Raw genomic sequence first — 19614 nt, 5'->3', positions numbered from 1 at the left:
CCTTATCTGTAAAGTTAAAAACCTTAATTATAAGATCACACAGGTCCTGTAATTCCTCTTGCCTCAGATTAAAAAAAAAAAAAGTTTTCTTAATTAGAGAGACTACACAATTGTGATGGTAGCTACAGTGAGCATCTACTTGCTCTTTTGTTGTTTTTAGCAATCAATGAGAAGTGTATCAGTTGAAATCTCTAAAGCCTGCATATATCTGGTCAAAGCTCATTTATTGATTTTTCTGCTGAAACTCGCACATACATAGAAAACAGAGACCAAAGTTAATTTTCAGCAGCTCAGTGTATAATACTGTGGCTGCTTGACTCCCCGAAGCCTGAGTTATTCTCAAGTAATAAGCTAAGTGGTAAATATTTAAATATTTGAGCAGGTGCATAGCCTTTCTGGAAGGATCCTACATATGTGCACATGCTGTTTAACTTTAAATCCCCTGGCCACACCCCTGATTGATTTCCAGGGGGAATCTGATGCATAAGGAGCCACCCCACCTTGGGCAGCATCATCTTCACTGTGGACGCATGCTTTATTTGGAGCAACTTTCTTCCTCACAGAACCTGGTGGAGACTCCAGGTACGTGGAAGGACTTAGAGTAATTGCTGTTGCAACAGTAAGGCACAAGGGGAAGGAATCAAGGAGGTGAAAGGGAAAGGAGTTAATGTTTACAGAGTGCCTTCTGCACACAGCTGCTTAGCTATTTTATTTTAATCCCACGAGGTCGTTGTCATTGCCTTAATTTGTGTATGAAAGGAAATTGTTGCTCAGAGAGATAAACTGGCCCAAGGTCTCCAGTATTGATTGGTAAAGCAGTGATTCCAATCCAGGGCTGTCTGGCTCTGCACATGTTGGCCTCCATCTGGAAGCACTGAGCACCGAGCCCACATGTGAGACAGGGTTTCTGCCCAGGGGCTCTCCTGGTCCATCATCACTTGAGGAAATAGATTATTTCCAAGAGGGCAGACACTGGGGCTGTGCTTAATAGGAAGAGAACAAGCATCAGAAGGGTTAAAATGATCCTCCTCGTGAGAAGGAACTTTCCTGACTATAGCGTGTTATCTTTGCTTTATGGCACAGTAAATGCGAAAGTTTTGTCTTCCTTGGGCTCACTTATATTGGCCTTTTGTCATTCCTTTTCTTGCATAGAATGCCAAGACTGTGTTTATTTCTGTTCTTTAATCTTAGAGACATATTAAAGTTGTTTTTTTTTTAATATTGGAAATAAAAATACAGTGAATGATTACTGTCCTAGAAAAGACTCAAGTGAAGCTGTGTGCACATCCAGAAGAGCAGTAGGGCTAACCAGTTTCTGCCTCCTGCTGTCTACTGCTGTAAGATACTGTGGAGAATAAAGCAGTTTTCCCAAAGATCTGGAACAAGATCTCAGAGATGTTTGGAGAAGGACACTTGTGCCCTCCCTTGGCCCAAAGGCATCAGAGTTTTTCTCCCCCAGTGTTTGGCTTTCTTGTTTTTTATTGATGATGATCTGGTTGTTGGGGTTCTGCTCTTTGCAACCATGCCTAACTCCTGACCTCCAAAGGAAGCCATATACACACTTTACATTAGGCTGGATATTTCCACGTAGTAACTTTAACAATGTTTCCAGCAATATTGTGCTTGCTCTTAAGGGCTGCTCCCTTTCTTCTGCTGTCCTACAACTTCTCTCTTCTCCCTACTACACTTTATCAGTATTAGCACATTTAATTCTTCTTCCCCTCAAAAATAATCCATACCTGAATGCTGAGCAGGAGATCTATGGGGTTCGTTTCTGGCATGCTCTGACATACCTGAAGTTGACTCATTCCTCAGCAATTAAATGACAAAATAAACTTTTGTAAATTGCTTCCTAAAAGCATGCAATAATATAAGTTTTCTACCTAGAACTTGACAAATAAACATTTTCCTCTTGATTCAACTGCTAATCAGTCAGCTAAATAGTGCTGGATATTTGTAGCTAATAAGCAAGTCCCGCCCCACCATCCCCCCCAACAGTTGATGGTCTTGATCAGACACTAATACCTAAAGCCCATTTCCCCTGAAGTATTTATCACCACGTGCTCTTAGGACCATACTTATAAAATACTGAATTAGGGAGACTTGGAATATTTTATTGTGAATATTTTTGCCTCCTTTATCAAGTCAGATGAAACACATTTTTAAAAAACAGAGCTCAACAGAATATTATGTAGTAGTGAAACTTGATTCAAGTACAGGTATATTCAACATAGATAAATCTTAGTAATGACTCAGTGAAAAAGGAAGTTCCATAAGGATACAATGTGTGTGATAGCTTTTCCATAAAATTCAGAAATAGAAAACCTTCAACAACTACTGCTCCCTGTTTTTGTTGTTTTGTTTCTTTGTTGTTTTATTTTCTAAAAATATTTTATTTATTTATTCATGAGACACACAGGGAAAGAGAGAGAGAGGCAGAGGGAGAAGCAAGCTCCATGCAGGGAGCCTGATGTGGGACTCGATCCTGGGTCTCCAGGATCAGGCCCTGTGCTGAAGGCGATGCTAAACCGTTGAGCCACCCAGGCTGCCCCTTGTTGTTGTTTTAAAGATTTAAAGAGAGGCAGAGACATAGGCAGAGGGAGAAGCAGGCTTCATGCAGGAAGCCCGGCGTGGGACTTGATCCGAGGACTCCAGGATCATGCCCTGAGCCAAAGGCAGCCGCTCAACTGCTGAGCCACCCAGGCATCCCTGTTGTTGGTGTTTTTTTTTTTTTTTTTTTTTTTTTTTAAAGAAGAAAAGGAATGCACAGATCAGGAGTTTGATTACAGCAGGGGGAGGGTGAGCACATAAGTAACTATTGGTTTGTTCTAATTTTTGGCTTAAATCATAGGTTCATGGCTATTTATTGTTTCTTATTTAAACTAATTTCTTTAAAGGCCTCATGTGGACCAAGGAGGATCATTTCTCCTCATTATGAACAACCGGTTCTGATCCTGCAAGATCTTTTCAAGTTAGTCACATGGATGAGCTCGTCCCTCCCAGATTTGGGATTTTTTAAAGTTTCTGCTATTCCCTATTTATATTGATGATTCTAATCCTCAGGGTACCGTTAAAGAAAAGATGATTCAGTCACTTGTTAAAGCTAGTAAAGAGATGTTTAATCAAGGTGGCTACTACAGCATAATTTTGCAGTAGGGGAGAGAAATCAGGCCCAACTCTAAAATACAGCAAGGCATAGCCAAACAGCAGGATGAAGGTCAGTGGACACGAAATTTGTAAGGAGAAACACCAGGGGTGAGGATGGTTCTTGCTGAAGGCAGCCTGGCCAGATCTGGAAGGTGGGGGATAAAGAATTGGATCAGATATCAAGGATGCCAGGGTGGGGGATTTTTCCCTAAATGGTCTCAGCAGGATTTTTGCTAAAACTGGAATAAGCAGGTCAAGGACAGAAACCAAGGGCAAGGCCTGGTCCAAAAGAAGACTCGGAGGAATCTAACTAGGGTTTGATAAGGGAGGAGTCTTAGGATGCCTGGGTGGCTCAGTGGTTGAGCGTCTGCCTTTGGCTCAGGTCATGATCCTGGGGTCCTGCAATCCAGTCCCTCATTGGGCTCCCAATAGGGAGCCTGCTTCTTCCTGTATGTCTCTGGGTCTCTCATGAATAGATAAATAAAATCTTAAAAAAAGAAAAGAAAAGAAAAAAAGGAGGAGTCTTTGTCAGAGCTAATAGGCCTCTAGATCCTAATGGCAGAAATAAAGGTCAGAAAAGTCTTAGAACCTCAGGGCCAGGCAGGAATGGGCAATCTATGGGATAAAGACCAGGGAGCAAGAGTTCATGCTGTGGGCTAAGCCAAGAGAAGACCAGAGTCTTTTTGAAACATCTCTTTCTCTTCACTGAAGATAAGAATTTGTTTAAAAAAAAAAAAAATAAAGGCGGTTGCCCCTCTGTCTCTGTGTTGCCAGGTGTTGGTGGCTGGGTTTGATTCAGTGGCATCCTATGCTCATCAGTGATTTCTGGGACACATTGTGTTCATGAGAAATAAATGTGGGCGCCCTTCACCTGAATCAAGGATGAAAGTGCCAGCCGTGATGCGTGCCTGTTTCCCACTATCACATAAACGCGTCACGGAGTGGCCGGCTTCTGGTCCGTGCAGCTCCTTCGCCTGCTCCAGGTGCCGGCAGATGTCATCTCCGCATTTGCCACGTATCACCACATTTCCATTAAGGCTTCTGCTCTCTTTGGTGAAACCGAAGTGGGATTTCATTTGAAATGATTCATTAAAATAATTTCGCTGCTATTACAGACGCTGTCACCATTATCTTTTGTCTGGACAGTGAGGAGGTCTCTGCTCCCTTCACGCCACCCCCGCCCCCCACCTCCCTGCGCCCTTCTAGACCATTCTGCCCTCCGCCTCAGTGATCTGTTGCAGGCTGAGATTTAGACCAGATCATTCTCTTGCTTTAAAAACTCTCCATAGTTTCGCATTACCCTTAGGATAACATCTGCATTTTTATCAAGTGCCCCTGGGCTCACTGCAGTCTGGCCCTTGCCCTTGTCCCTCACGTTGTCTGGTGGCGCTTTGCCCCTTGTTTTGGGTCCTCAGCATCCTGGCCTCCTTTCTGTTCTGCAGCTGCCCTGAGCTCCTTCTCTCCTCAGGGCCTTTGCATATGCTGTTCCTTCTGCTAAAACGGTTCTGCCCCAGATCTTTGCACAACTGTTGCATTCTCATCATCTCCAGGTGGGTCTTCCCTGGCCACCCTGCCTAAGGTAGCCCCAGCCCCACCTCGAGGGATAGACTATCTCTTTGTACCTTTATATTCTCTTCACTGCCTTTACTGCTCTCAGATATTATTCTGGTCATGTGTGCCCCAGTGAGAATTAATTTCCACAAGGAGAATTGGAATCTTGACAGGCTCACCACTGGGTTCCTGATGCCTCGAGCACTGCCTGGCACATAGAAAAGCACTCAGGAAATGAAAGCGGGACCGGAGGTGGGAACTTACCCACTGCTCTGCGCCTCTGCCACATATGTAACTGAATCAGATTGCTTCCAGTGTGAGCATGGGAGAGGCCTTCCTATTTTTCTGGAATAATATTAAAAATGATGGAAAATAAGTGCACACAGCTGGAATGACACTAAATAATGCAGTGACCTGCTGATACACATTTAAATATCACCAAAAGAATTAGGCCAGTGTCAGGTGACCTGAGTTGATATTCCTATATAGTGTATATTAGTTTCCCAGTGATCAAAGCTGGGTTAATTAGTCTACACTATGTGTTTTCCTGTTGGGGATATGAGGATTATCTGCTCTATCCAATTTGTGTTTTTTTTTTTTTTCTTAGAAGAGGAATCATTGTTGAATTTAAAAAGCAACTTGCCTGGCCCTGTTTCCTGATCTTTTGATGGAAATGTTTTAAAGGGAAAAAAATATTTACTAGAACCAGATAATTAAATCGTTTCATGTATTTTTTTTTTTTTTAATGTGGATGCTTTTCATTCCTTTGAGGGATAACTCCATGGCATAAAGCAGCAGTGAAGAGGATGATCAACCTTTTCCCTGGCCAGATCTGGAACCTCCTCCTCCTCCTCCTCCTCCTTCTTTCTTCTTTCTTCTTTCTTCTTTCTTCTTCTTTCTTCTTCTTCTTCTTCTTCTTCTTCTTCTTCTTCTTCTTCTTCTTCTTTCTTCTTTCTTCTTCTTCTTCCTTTTTTTTTTTTTAACTAAGTTACAGTTCAGCGTGGGTGAAAGGTCCTCAGGTATGCATGGGACAGCCCTTCCTTCTCCCCTCACACAGCTCAGCAATAAATCCCCAGAGGGGCTGATGCAAAGGGAGATGGAAATAGCCTTAGAATTAACTGGTACTTTTGGGAGGCATGTTGTAAGATGTTAGGTAAATGGAACACATCAAATTTTATTAGCAACAAAAATTCTTTCAGGAATTTTATTTCTACACCCTAACTCTTAAGACTCTCCTTAAACCAGAGCTTACATAGATTTGAAAATAAGCAAATGAGTAAATGCCCATAGCAGTCACCTTGTTTCTAACTCTCCACCTGGAGTCAGATAATCAGACTGTGAGTTCTAGGTGGAAGAAGAGAGAGAGAGTCTATGTGTTGGGCTCTACTGTAGGTGTTTGTACACTCAGCCCATCCTCATGTCCTGAAGGAAGGCAGGCAGATCTCACATGTTCCACTTAACAGTTGTGCAAACAGAGGCTCTGTGGTTTGATGCAACTTGCTCCAGAGTGACCGTACTGGGGCTGGTCCCCGGACTGGCAGGCAATGTGAGTCCTTGGTCCATTATGGCACACACGCCCCCCGGCTCCATCATGTAACATGGGACTTCTAGCATATTGGCTTCCTCAGTGTGGAGGGAAGATGAGAAACCTGCATTACCTCCCTCCCAAGGTGACTTGAGAGTCCACTGCTATGGGAAGGCAGCTGTGTGGAAACGATGTGGAGCCCTGTGAGGATGAACAGAACAAGCAGCTAAGTTTGATTAGCAATTGAAGCCAGAACCCACATTCCATCATGGTCCCTTCTCTTCTACTCCTTCCCTTTGTTCTTCTAACCCCTCTCCTTGAATTCATCTCTCTTTCCTGCATAGCCACAGTCCTTCTTTCTGTCAGACTGAAGTTGTGTACCTGGAGGACTGAGCTTTGACTCTAGAAGGTACCCTCCTCCTCTTTTCCTGTTCAGTGTTCAACTCACTGTGCTGGGGCTCTGTCCCCTCCACTCTGCTGAGACACCAGTAAGTTCATGAGCACGTTTGGTGTCTGTGCCCCCAATTAGGGAACACACATCCCTTTGCATGAGGGGAGGAGCACGGGGTAGGTTGATGTTCTTGTTCAGTCAACAACTTGTACAGCTATATTTGGCTGGGGAATCCTGCCTTGGCAAAGTCATCAGTGCCATCCTCCTGGAAAAATCTAATAGACCCTTCTTATAGTTCATCTTAAATTCTTTTTGACCCTTGACATGGTTAAGAACTCCCTTCTAGAACCAACCTCCTTTCCTCAGTAGAGCTGATACCATCATCTCATGAGTCTCCTCCTAAAGACCTGATGGTTTCTTTTAGTCTCCTTACAGGCTTTTCTTCTTCTAGCTGCTCTAGGTTCTGTCTTGAGCCTACATTACCACCACACAACATAAATTCTTTAAAAACCTTCTATAAAAGCCTTCAGTAGTGGGATACCTGGGTGGCTCCATCAGTTAAGCGTCTTCCTTTGGCTCAGGTCATGATCCCAGAGTCCCAGGATCGAGCCCTGCATCAGGCTCCCTGCTCAGTGGGGAGTCTGCTTCTCCCTCTCTCTCCACTCCTCTCTCTGTCTCCCCCACTTGTGTTCTCTCTCTTTCTCTCTCTCAAATAAATAAGATCTTAAAAAAAATGTCTGCAGTAGTGGCTAGACATAAAACCTGAATCCCTTTAGATTTATGGTGCCTTCATGGTTCCCTTGTTGGCAAAGTTAAATGAGTTTTATAGGCAGCTCTCCTTTCAATGGTCAAATCTACACATGGACCAGTGAAGACCTTCCTGGAAAGGGTTAATGGGACAGTTGAGCAGTTTCCACAAAGTTCTCCTTTTTTGGAGACTTCCAGGCTAGTCTACTTGGTGGAATGGAGCATTAGCCAGACCCAACATGGCCTTGCTGATGTCCATGCCTTTAAATCTAGGCAGCATTGACTCATGCCTCTGGTACCACACTCCATGAGAGTCTTTGGTCCTCCCCAGTATTTCTCATTTCCAAGGTATTACTTCCTCTCCATCATCTGGGCACAGAAGTTCTGCTTCAGTGATTTCCACAAAGCAGACCCCTCCAAATGAGCATTTGTGAGTGTGGTGGGCTCCACTAAAGACAGGGGAGATCAGTGTTTAAATGCAATAGGGCAGGCTACCTGGGTGGCTCAGTGATTGAGTGTCTGCCTTTGGCTCAGGTCGTGATCCTGGGGTCCTGGGATCAGGCCCCGCATCAGGCTCCCTGAGGGGAGCTTACTTCTCTCTCTGCCTATGTCTCTACCCCTCTCTGTGTCTCTCATGAATAAATAAATAAAATCTTTAAAAAAATAATAAATGCAATGGGGCAGAAACATCAATACCAGTGTGAACAGGCTCACCAGCCACTCTGGCACAGAAGGGCCACTTCCTCAGAGACAGACTCTGCCCTTACTGTCTCTCAGGCTCCCGGCCTTCTCTCCCTGGGCTGTTCTCCCTCAGAGTGCCATGGGCATTTCCTCTGTTGCACTGGCCTTCCCTTAGCCTCACCCTCCAGTGCAAGCAGAGAGGCTTAGGCCAGTCTCTCCCTCACAGGAGTCCTGGTCACTGCTGAGGTCCCATTTTCCCTTGTTTATAGAAGGAGGGCATTAGGTGCACTTAGCTTCCTAAGGGGCACAGTGGAGTCAGGGGGCCTTGACCAAGTCACTTCAACTCCCCAGACGCTGCTTAACTCATCTTTAAATGAGGAGGTCACAGGAGCTAAGCTCTACCGTTCTTTGTGGATCCACACTTCTGTGACTTTCATCTCATCTGAGCTTACTTTGACAATGCAATTCAGTTTTTAAAAACTTTTAGTTAAATTCAGTTTGCTAACATAGAGTATAATGCCCAGCACTCATCACCTCTTGTGCCCTCCTTAATGCCTCACCTGTTACCCCATTCCCCCACCCATCTCCCCTTCTGAGTTAGGAGTCTCTCATGATTTGTTTTCCTCTCTAATTTTTCTCAACCCAGTTTCCCCTCTTCCCTTATGGTCCCTTTCACTATTTCATATATTCCACATATGAGTGAGATAATATAATTGTCTTTTTCTGATGAACCTATTTCGCTCCGTATAACACCCTCCAGTTCTATGCACATTGATGTAAATGGTAGGTACTCATCCTTTTTGATGGCTGAGTAATATTCCATTATGTATTTATACCACATCTTCTTTATCCATTCATCCGTCAAAGGACATCTTGGCTCCTTCCACAGTTTGGCTCTTGTGGACATTGCTGCTATAAACATTGGGGTGCAGGTGACCTGCTGTTTCACTGCATCTGTATCTTTGGGGTAAATATCCAGTGCAATTGCTGACTTATAGGGTAGCTGTATTGTTAACTTCTTGAGAAACCTCCACACTGTTTTCCAGAATGACTACACCAGCTAATGCAATTCCTTTTAAATGTATTGGAATCCAGGTGATATGCCTGTATTTGCCATGCAATCTGTTTTACATTCTTTTCCCTTAAAGAGGTTGTAAATAGTTTGGCTTCACTTGACTATGAAAATGGCCTAAACAAGGAGGACAGAGACACTGCTGGGAGAGATGTTCAGAATAGGAAATGGCCACGCCAGGTAGGAAGCTGTTTGCCCTGGGCCCCTTGTTCTCAGATGGACTCGCTTCTTGGGAACAAGCCCATGTTTGACTAGTATTCAACTTTTACAAAAGGCAAGCTTGAGCCACTTGATGTTGGAGGGAAATAATAGCAGTCTAGGGAATGTATTACCTTGCTCTTCTCTACATTCTCTCTGCAAGTCGGATGATCAAAAACCAGCATGCTGGGACAATAGGAAGGCCGTTACTGAACATAGTGGTTTATTACAGCATATGCTTTTTTTTTTTAAGTATTACTGTAGGAAAAGTCCCCTTGAAGAATATTTTTGTGGTATTTACTTTTTAAAAAATGAACTTACTTTGAAACAGTTTTAGATTTACAGAAAAATTGTGAAGGTATTTCAGAGGGTTCTCATAATACCAGTGTATCCAGTTTTTCCTCTTATTAATATCTTACATTAGGGTAATGAATTTGTTACAGTTAATGAAGCCATATTGACATTTATTATTAACTAAAGTCTATCCTTTTTTCATACTTTCTCAGTTTTTACCTAACATCCTTCTTCTATTCCAAGATCCAGCCCAGATTACCATGTTACACTTAGGTGTCATGCCTCCAGGCCCCTTAGAATCCTCTTGTCTGTGACAATCTCAGACATCTCTTGTTTTTTTTTTTTTTTATTTTGAATTATCCAGGCATCCAAAAAAAAAAAAGTGTGTGTGTGTGTGGGGGGGAGCGAGCATGCACCCTTGGCGCATGTGTACACCACATGTGGATGGGGAGAGAGGGGGAGAATAGCCTCATAACCATCATTCAGCCTCAGAAGCAGAATAGCACAGATAGGATTGAAGCCCCATGTGTATCCTTCTCGATCCTATTCTCCTTCCCTTTCTAAAAACAAACCAGTATCTTAGATTTGGTGTTTTTGCCCTGTGCATACTTTGAAACAACTATATATAGTGTTCTGTTGCACATTTTAAAATAATATGAATGTTACTCCATAAGCCTTGTTCTATGGTCTGCTTTTTTACACACAACATTTTTAAAATCTACATTGCTCCAATTTATTTTAATTTCTAAGGCAGATTCTATTATATGAATCCACTCTCTTGTTGGTAGACATTATGTTTTCTCCTTTTGATTGTTGCCAGGGTTATTGTAAGCATTGCTGAGAAGACAGGTTTTACATATCACCTTATGCACGCGTACAAGTGTTGTACCTTGTGGTTTGGGAAAGAGGATTTCTGAGTTTCAAATTTTACCTTTGACAAAATTACCTTTTACCTTTATTTTATTCAATAAATTCTGATTGAAAATCTAAAATGGGTCAGAAACTGAGCCAGGTTCTGGAAGAAAACAAATAATCCCACCCTCCTCATGGGGTTTGAAGTCTATTTGAGATGACATATTAAAGAAGAAACTGAAGATATGGATGTAATACACAGATTTATTCTAAAAATATGGAATAATAAATTGTGTTGTGTGCCATGAAAAAAAGGTGGCAGAGAGATGATGAAACTTAATATTTCTTGTATCTTAAGTTAGCAAATGAATTCCCTACGAGGACAGAGCTATTCTCTTATTGATGTATACGCTTTCTTTTATCTAATAATAGAAGCAACATAAAGCAAAAGGTTTCTCTTTTTGCCTTAGCTACCAGGAATCTCACATCTAAATGTAGTGCCCAACTACAGTACCTGCCTCATCCCAGTTACTTGTACTATATTTTGGCTTTATGAATAAAAGGTTTTCTTTTATTTTTACATATTATCTTTTGCACACTCCAAATCATTTTAGAAGTAACTAAGGTATAAATCTTGGGAGGCAAGACAAGCTCTTGAAAAGCTGTTAGTCACCCTCACTTTAGCCTTTCAGAGATGAGCAGCCTTCCTTTTCTTGAGGTTTGGGTGTTCGTATAAGGGTCTTGCTGTGCTGATATGCTTATTTGATTCCAATATGAATTCTTCAGATTAATTTATTATCCATCAAGAGGCAATTTGTTCCCTAAATAATTCACTTGGATGATGATTCTTTTTAATCACCACCAACACACACACAAACAGAGCTCCTTAGCAATTCCACTTGGCTCTGCTGCTATCTTTAGGCACATTTGTCTTGCCTTAACTACTCTCCTTTTAAAGACATCTAGTTTTTTTGTGACACTGTTTACTTTCATTATGCCTTAATTATGGGATTCTGATAACCATGGAGGAGTAGAGAGACAATAAATAGGGTTTTGTGGGTGATTAAATGCTAAAGCAAAACTGAGATGTTTGATAACCACAACAGTTGTTTCTGCAAGTATATTCCAAAGGCAGGAATATTATTGCTATTACACAGCAATCAAGCAAGCAAAAAAAAAAAAAAAGTCCTCCCACAAATCACTCCACTCATTACACTGTGCCTTTGAAAGCCTAATGCTCTTTTATCTGATGTTCTTTTGACTGTCAGTCAGAGTAGTTGGCTCTTCATGGCAGAGCGTTACATGAAGGACAAGTTCTCAGTGCTAAAATGTCGTTTATCTAAATGAGTGGTTGAAGTGGACAAAATGTACCTCATCAACCATGAGAACCATAGTATAGAATGAAGAAAAATTATATTTGAGTAGGTATAATTGAACTCAATCTTACTTGTTAGATTGTAATGGATAATCTAGCACTATCAAGCAGAAATGCATTTGGCTGCAGGTAATAAAAACAATCAATGGTGGTTTTAGTAACCAGGGTATTTTCCTCACATTACAAATGTAGAGATAAACAGTTTATAGGCTTTGTTCAGCTGCTTGGCAGTTCTATCAGAAATCCTGATTATTTTGTATTTTCTGCCCTGTTCTTCCTAATGGGTTGGCATTTATCCTTATGCTTATTGCCTCACAGTTGCAAAATGGCTGCTGCTATGACTACAGGCATCATGTCCACATTTTAAGGATTTATTTATTTATTTACTTATTATAGATAGAGAGAGGGCATGAGCAGGGGAAGGGACAGAGAGAGAGGGGAAGAACATCTCTAGCAGACTTCCCGCTGAGCATGGAGCTCCATGCAGAGCTTGCTCACATGACCCTGAGATCATGACCTGAGCCGAAATCAAGAATCAGATGCTTAACCAACTGAGCCACCCAGGTGCCCCCCCACCCCATCATGTCCATACTTTAGAAGGGAGATGTGAAGTGATGGTGCTGGCCATAGCTCTCTCTTTTTATCAGGATCGCAAAAGTTTCATCAGAACTCCCTCATAGTCTTGCTCTTAATTCTAAATGGCTGTAATAGTGTCCAGTTTCAAGAATAGCTCTGTATTTACCTGACCCATAAGGCTTCAAACAAAATGGAGGGCACTAACAAAGAATACACAGGGAATGGATGCTAATGGAGCAACTAATTGCTGATCACCAGCCTATCATATATGGCACATAAGAGTTTTGCTACTAAGCATTAAATGTAAAAACAAATCCCATCACCATGAAAATAGAAAACTGTTACATTTCTAATGTCATGCCAATTTCATAGTTAAAATGGAAAAAAAGATAGGAAATGCTGGTACAGAGCCTGTATCAGTATGTTTGAGTATTGATTTTAATACATGAACGATTCTGGTGGAGACTGACTAATCTTGCTTTGTTCCTGACGCCTTTGCTTTTGTTTTTCTAGGCTAAAGAGTGAACTTTGAAGGTAATTAAGAAGAATACATAGACCTACAAAATGAGGCCTGTTAATTCTGTTTCTATTCCCAGAAAATGCATGCATTTATGCCTTGATTATCCTCAGGTGATCACTAGGGAAATGGGGTGAGAGATAATTAATAACTACATTCAAATTTAAAAATCTCAGGCCACAAATTTCAATCTCATTTACCGTGTTGCTACAAGTAAAAAAGTCTGGTTTAATTTCGGGTTTTCCCTTCTCTTCGGGTGATATCTGTCTTCTGGTCCTGTCTTGCTGTGTATTAAGTTGCTATTCCAGGAATTGGTTTTGCTCAGCTTGGTTGTCCTTGCTGGGTAGGGGAGTGTCTCATGCCCTTGCTCTCAAATGGCACCTGGGGCTGGAGTCCTCTGAACACTCGCTGAGCTGAACGTGTCCAAGATGGCTCATCATGTGGCTGGCTGTTGATCTCACCTTGGGTTCTGGCACGTGGCCTCTCCATGTGGCATGGGCTTCTCCTAGTCTGGTGGTTGGGTTCTGAAGCTGAAAGTCCCAAGAGATCAAGGCAGGTACTGCAAGGCTTCTTCTGATTTAGCCTTAGAAGTACTACAGCCTTAACCTTCCGTTGGTTATGCAAGACAGCCCAGACGAAGTAGGGCAGGAGGTCCACTGATGGTCCACTGGGGACCGTCTTTGGAACAAGCCACCACAATCTCCTTTCTTTCCTCCCCTTGGGGATTCAAGGGCCATCAGGAGCCAGTCAGAGGAAAAGGGTGAAAATAACTGCTCTATGTAGCAGGTAATGGAGCCAGGATTCTAAAAGTTACTCCCCTAATACCCCGAGAGAATCCTTTCATGGCATTTTGAAACATGACAATGGTGGTCCTAAGTTGAAATCTTTAGCTTTATACCTTTTGAACACTCCTTTTCTGAGGAAAAAATAAATACTAACTTAAAAACTTTTTAACACTAATAGTTGTCAACCAAACATAAAACATACAACCACCCTAAGCTCAAAAATCAAAACCAACCCTGAGCTTTGTGCAATTTCTATTCTTAATAAGTGAACATCTCCTCATGTATTTAGAGGCCAAGCAGAGAACATTCTATCCCAAAATAAATGAGATCAGAGTTGATTTTACTGACAGCATTGTCCGTGTGCCCAGACTGCACAGACACAGTGAAATGCATCTGCGTGTAAGGCAACTGTAAGACTTTATTTTTATGTTGGTCTTTGGTGGTTTTTAATCTTTGCTGCTTTTTCATGTGAATGAACGGCACACTAGAGCAAGTTTTAAGAATCTTTAAGGATCTTCAGAGATTCCCGTCTTGCTGAGACACAGGAAGGCCGTAATTAGCAAACAGACCAAGAATGAAGAGGTGGAAAAGAGGGCGGGGATCTTTGCTGCTATAAACTACTAGCTTTCACCATTCTACGCCTTGTCCTGTGTTGCGGCAGCTACCTGGAACACCCCTTCTCCCCCTTGTCTGTCTGGCAGACTCCTACTCACCCCCAGATGCAGCCCAGCTGGTGGCTTCTGTGTGAAGGCACCTCAACTCCCTGGACACAGTGTTCCATAGCTATCACCCTGTCGCTGTAGAGTCACACTCCCTCACTGGACTGTGGCTTCTTATGGGCAGGGGCCACCTCTTGGCCTAGTGCCACCAGCCAAGCAATGCATAGTGTTCGGGAGCTCAGAAAATGTTTGAAAGCAGAATTTATAGTCAATGACACCAACATATGGGCCATTTTTATGGTAATTGGCGGCAGTTGTGTTAGGGGTGGCTTAATACCTTTCCCTGACCAAAAGAAACACTAAAAACAAACTGGACAGGACAGACTTTTCCAATGTTCATAACATGAGACAGCTGTGCTGCTGCTCATTTCACCTCTATTATTTGGAGTGTACCCTTCTATCTTCTCCAGAGGCTCCCCTATCCTTATGATCTGGTTCAGGACCCCTGTCCCAAATCCCTCTGGTGCCTTGAATGGGCATCACACAATTGGACAATTATGTCCCATGTAATGCTTGCTGTCTCTTCACCTGCATGTGTCTGGCCTCTTCACTGAGAGGTAAGCTCCCATTCCTATTTCTCTGTCCCCTGAAGATGGGTAAATAGTCATGGTTTAGTGTATGCAACAGGACCTCCCCGGAACTACTGTTGACCACCCAGAAATGGCACAGTGTGGGGGTATTTGCTGAGCACTAAGGCTCTTCGCACCTTCAAGTGGTGGGAACGTAGTGGGAATTAGTTCTTGGGATGGTATGGGGCTGGGGGACACTGATTTGGGGACATGGTTTTTCTCCAAGTTTAAAGAGGACACACTATCAGAGTTAAGGCCAGATTTGTCTCACAGATATATTTTGATTGACTTGTTTTTAGAAACAATTGAAGTAGTTGCCAACATTTAATGATCCAGAAACTACATAAGTATACAGAGTTCTACTTTCTTGTAAAAATTTGGAAGATTTGGTAAAATAGGGCCTGGATTCCAATTATTAGTAATTGCTTCAGATGATCTGGTGACTGTTCTGTTCAGACAGAAGATGAGCTTCCTTTCCTTTGTCCCCTGTAAAATTGCACCCCCACACTTTCTTCTTTCATTTGTGTTACCTTCTTGTTTCTTAGGTAAATTATTCTAGAAAATGCCTTTTACATAATAATACTGCTAAATGCATGGAGCCCTAGTACACACGGGGCTGCCAAAAGAAAACCTTGTATACAAGCAGTTTATAAATGGACTTCTTTCTCATTTTATAATTTGAAAAGATATATGAGCTCTGCACATCCCTCAGAATTGTGATGAAGAACCAGTTGGCTTATTTAATAATGATCCTAACCACTCCCTTTTTACTGAGCACTTACTATATACTAGTGACTGTTTTGAGTATTAACTCATTAATTTCACAACAACCCTGCCCATGAGATTGGAAGTGTTGTCATCTCCATCTTACAGATCCTCATTTTTTTTTCTTTTTTTCCCAGTTGAGAAGGTGAGAACTTAGGACCAGGTTCACACAGCTAGGAGGTGGTCTACAGGCTTTGAACTCGGACATGGGTGAAGAGAGTTATTATACATGTTTAAGATTTATTTCCAGGACAGTAATATAATCTTCTTTACTTGGCTGCTTTGTGGGCATTTAAGTGCGCCCTCAGATATAGATATCTAGTTTTGGGGAGGGATGTTCCTGTTGCTTATCCACAGGGCTAGTTCATGATGTAAACAGAAGAACATATAGATGACTCTGCTGTCTTGTTAAGTAACAGTCTGCTCTGAAGAAAGTTCCACTCGTGATGGCAGGGAGGGGAGGTCCTGTTAGTTAAAATGCTCAGTATAATTGGCTCTAAGAAGCCATTACATTTCTTGTTTTTTTTTTTTTTTTTGCATGAATGTAAAAGAGGATTTAGAGGTGAAATACTTATAGAGTGGCAGATTTATATATTTAGTCCTGATCATGACCTTGAATCTTGTATCTGGAGCCACCTACTTGTAGCAGAGTTCCCAAATGCTCATAATCCTACTTGATTATTCCTTTCCCTCTCCTCCAGCTTTTCCTACTTTCCCGGCTCCTTTCTCTTCTCCTCTTTCCTCTTTCCTCTCCCTTTTGTATCTCTGCCAACATCTTTGAGTGTGAATGCTACAGAGAAAAATATGGTAGTTTCTTCTCTCTGAAGACTAAGTTTAATGGAGGCAGGTAGACATGTAAAAAAAAATCACTTTTTAAAAACCTCATGTTGTAGTGCATCATTTTTCATCAGTTTTATGCTCAAAAATACAAACAGAACAAATGATTCCTAATGCTGGCAGAACTATAATGGAATCGGTCCTCTTGTACATTATTAGTATTATAAAATACTTTAGCATTAAAGAAGTATGTGACTTTTACATTATCCAATGTACAAATCAACAGTTGTGAACTTCAAATAGGTTTGCATTTAAAACACACTGGTCCATTGAGGAATAGGCATCTGTGAGAAAGATATATCCCATCTGTGAGAAAGTTCCTTGCAGAGAAAAGGAGGCCCCAAGGAACACATGAGACATGACTTTTTCAGGGAGTCCTGGACCAAGGCAAGACATTCAGGGTGTCTGTGGGCAATTGGTGTTTCCACAGGATAGATTGTCCGCAGGTGGTGCTACAGACAATGGGGAGACAAACTGGGAAGAGTGAATGAGGATGTAAGGGAGAGTAGACAAGGTGAGTTGCTTGGAAATGGCTGAGATGCAAATAGGTACTTATGCACAAGAAACATCTATATACTTGTCAGAAATGATCTGACAATATATATCTAAACCCATCACAGTGCCCATTTCTTTTGAGCCAGTAATGCAATTTTGGGGCAACTAATTTTAGGATATATTTCAAAATATGGAAAAATCCAAATGCATGGAAATTATTCATTTTAGTTCTATTTATAATAGCCAAAAATGGGGTTGCTCTGTATGTCCCTCAGGAGAGGCATACTTAAGTAAATTAAAAACATTTCCTTGGTGGAATGTTACACAGTAATTCAGTGATGCTCTTTGAAGACTGCGAAATAATTTGAAAAATGCCCAGATAATTGAAAAGTGCAGCAACAATTGTACATTTGAAACTATGTATGTACGTAAATCAAAACCATGCAAACATGCCTAGAGGGGGAAAAAAAGTTGGGTGGGAAACCCAGCTGAATATTTATGATGTGTTGGATGTGAGAGTATGGATGCAAAATGATGATTATTATACTAAGCCTGATTGTAAGATGAATTTGCAATCTCCTTAACTATGAAAATGACATAAATTTAAGCATTTAACAATAGTACTCTGGTTAAGTGCATGATAGATACAGACACAGGTGCCTCAGCGTGTTATGTGAGCAGAATTAATGGATATTTTATCTGGAAGATAATGTCATAGTTGAGTCAGTAAGGTGTGTGGCTTGACTCATAGTTGAGTCAGTAAGGGCCCAGGAGATGAATGCAAAAGAGCTGCAGAGGTGGGCAAAGGGTAGACAATGATGGCCCCACTGAGTTGGGAGTGTGAGCTTTGATGTGGTATGTGTATCCAAACATCCAAATCCCATCCTGTCACAGCTGGTGCGCCAAGAGAAATACGGATTTTTCTTTCTTTCATTCTTTCTTTGGAGCCCTTTTCTTCTACTTGATTAAGGTTTCGTAGGTCTGGGGTTGCTCTCCTTGAGAACTGTTGATGCCCTAGAGAAAAGCTGGGCCAGATGTAAAAAGATAGTTCTGTCTTTGGTCTTATGAGGACCCTACTGTCTTCCCTTTGGCTCCTGCTAGTATTAATTGTCATTGGACTCATTACTTTTTATGGCAGTGACGGTAGCAATAATCATCGTACTAGTCCCAGATACCTTTGTTGAGCCCTCACAGTGTCATATGTTATTGTAAGCACTCTCAGACTTAAAGAGGAGACATTTATTATTCTCCCCATTTTTTAGATGAATGCATGGAGGCTTAGAGAGGTTAAATAATTTACTCAAGATGACGCAACCAAGCCACTGGCAGAAATACAATTAACTTTTAAAAACCTGTTTATTTTTTTTAAATAATTTCATTGGGTGAAAGTTGGCAATCCCATGTCAGTCCCTCAATCACTATTTTTCCCCCCAAAAGTTTATTTGTTTATGAAGTCACAGAGTCTAGGAAACCCTGAGCCAAAATTGCATTGAAGATTTCACAGTGGAACAGAATATTTAAAATTGGAAATGTTCTAGAAAATCCAAACTATAAGATTACCATAAGTTTCAGAAGATGGACCAAAAATTGGCTCGCTGCTCAGAATTGCAAATGGCGTACAAGATATCTTTAGAACTTGATAGTGCCATTAGTTAAGACCTAGGTAGTAGCCTGTTCTTAGCATTTGTACAGTCCTTTTTTTTTTTTTAAGATTTATTTATTTATTTATTTATTCATGAGCGACCTAGAGAGAGAGGCAGAAACACAGGTAGAGGGAGGAGCAGGCTCCCTGTAGGAGCCCAATGCAGGACTCGATCCCGGAACTCCAGTATCACACCTTGAGCTAAAGGCAGATGCTCAACCACTGAACCACCCAGGCGTCCCAGTGCTTGTATAGTCTTACGTGTGTCTCCACAAGTGAGGCCCCCTCATAGCTGTGTCCCAGCTGTCCCAGCACTGTCCTTGACTACTCGGAATCGTCTTAAAGCATGTCTCCAAACTACAGTATAAAGATATGTGTCAAATGTGGCATGCGCTGTATTTAATAAGTAGGATTTAGGAAGAAAAGCAAAAACCTTAACACTTTGACATGACTTTCAAACTAATGGCTATGCAACTAAATAACTTCTGTATCATTTTATCAAGTTCTTGAAAACACAAAGGTAAACAATACCTTTTCATCCTGTCTCCTTTTTTCTCAGCAGTAGCCATCATCAAGCTAATTTCCAGCTCCTTCTTGCTTTCTTGAATTTATATATTTCTATATATACAACAATTTAGGGAAAGTCATAATATTAGAAGACAACTTTTCCCTTAAATAAAAAATTATAGAAGCTCATAATTCCACTGTACCCATCAAGGAAAGAAAATGAAATAGTGAATTTTTTCCCCTTAGATTGAATGAATAGGCCTGGGTTTATTTGCATAGTAGACACAGGGTTCTTAAGAATGTGCTAGATGGGGACACCTGGTTGGCTCAGTGGTGGAGCGTCTTCCTTTGGCTCAGGGCATGATCCTG

At 41.5% G+C, this 19614-nt stretch overlaps 1 protein-coding gene across 8 annotated transcripts in view; it reads left to right on the top strand.

Moving 5' to 3' along the window:
• RGS6 (regulator of G protein signaling 6) overlaps window positions 1–19614 on the top strand; it is a 564384-nt gene that overhangs the window by 154192 nt on the left and 390578 nt on the right. The window contains exon 1 of one of the 8 annotated variants that reach the window (XM_055304457.1): window positions 533–582. The exons of the other annotated variants lie outside the window; for them this stretch is intronic. The gene's annotated coding sequence lies outside the window, so the exon portion shown is untranslated. Of the gene's footprint in view, window positions 1–532; window positions 583–19614 lie in introns of those variants that run through there. 8 annotated transcript variants of the gene reach the window in all.

The sequence above is a fragment of the Nyctereutes procyonoides genome, unplaced genomic scaffold (genome assembly GCF_905146905.1).
Source record: "Nyctereutes procyonoides isolate TBG_1078 unplaced genomic scaffold, NYPRO_anot_genome, whole genome shotgun sequence".
Lineage (NCBI taxonomy): Eukaryota > Metazoa > Chordata > Mammalia > Carnivora > Canidae > Nyctereutes > Nyctereutes procyonoides.
Note: the sequence above shows the minus strand (reverse complement) of the source record. Positions and strands in the feature narration are given on the sequence as shown.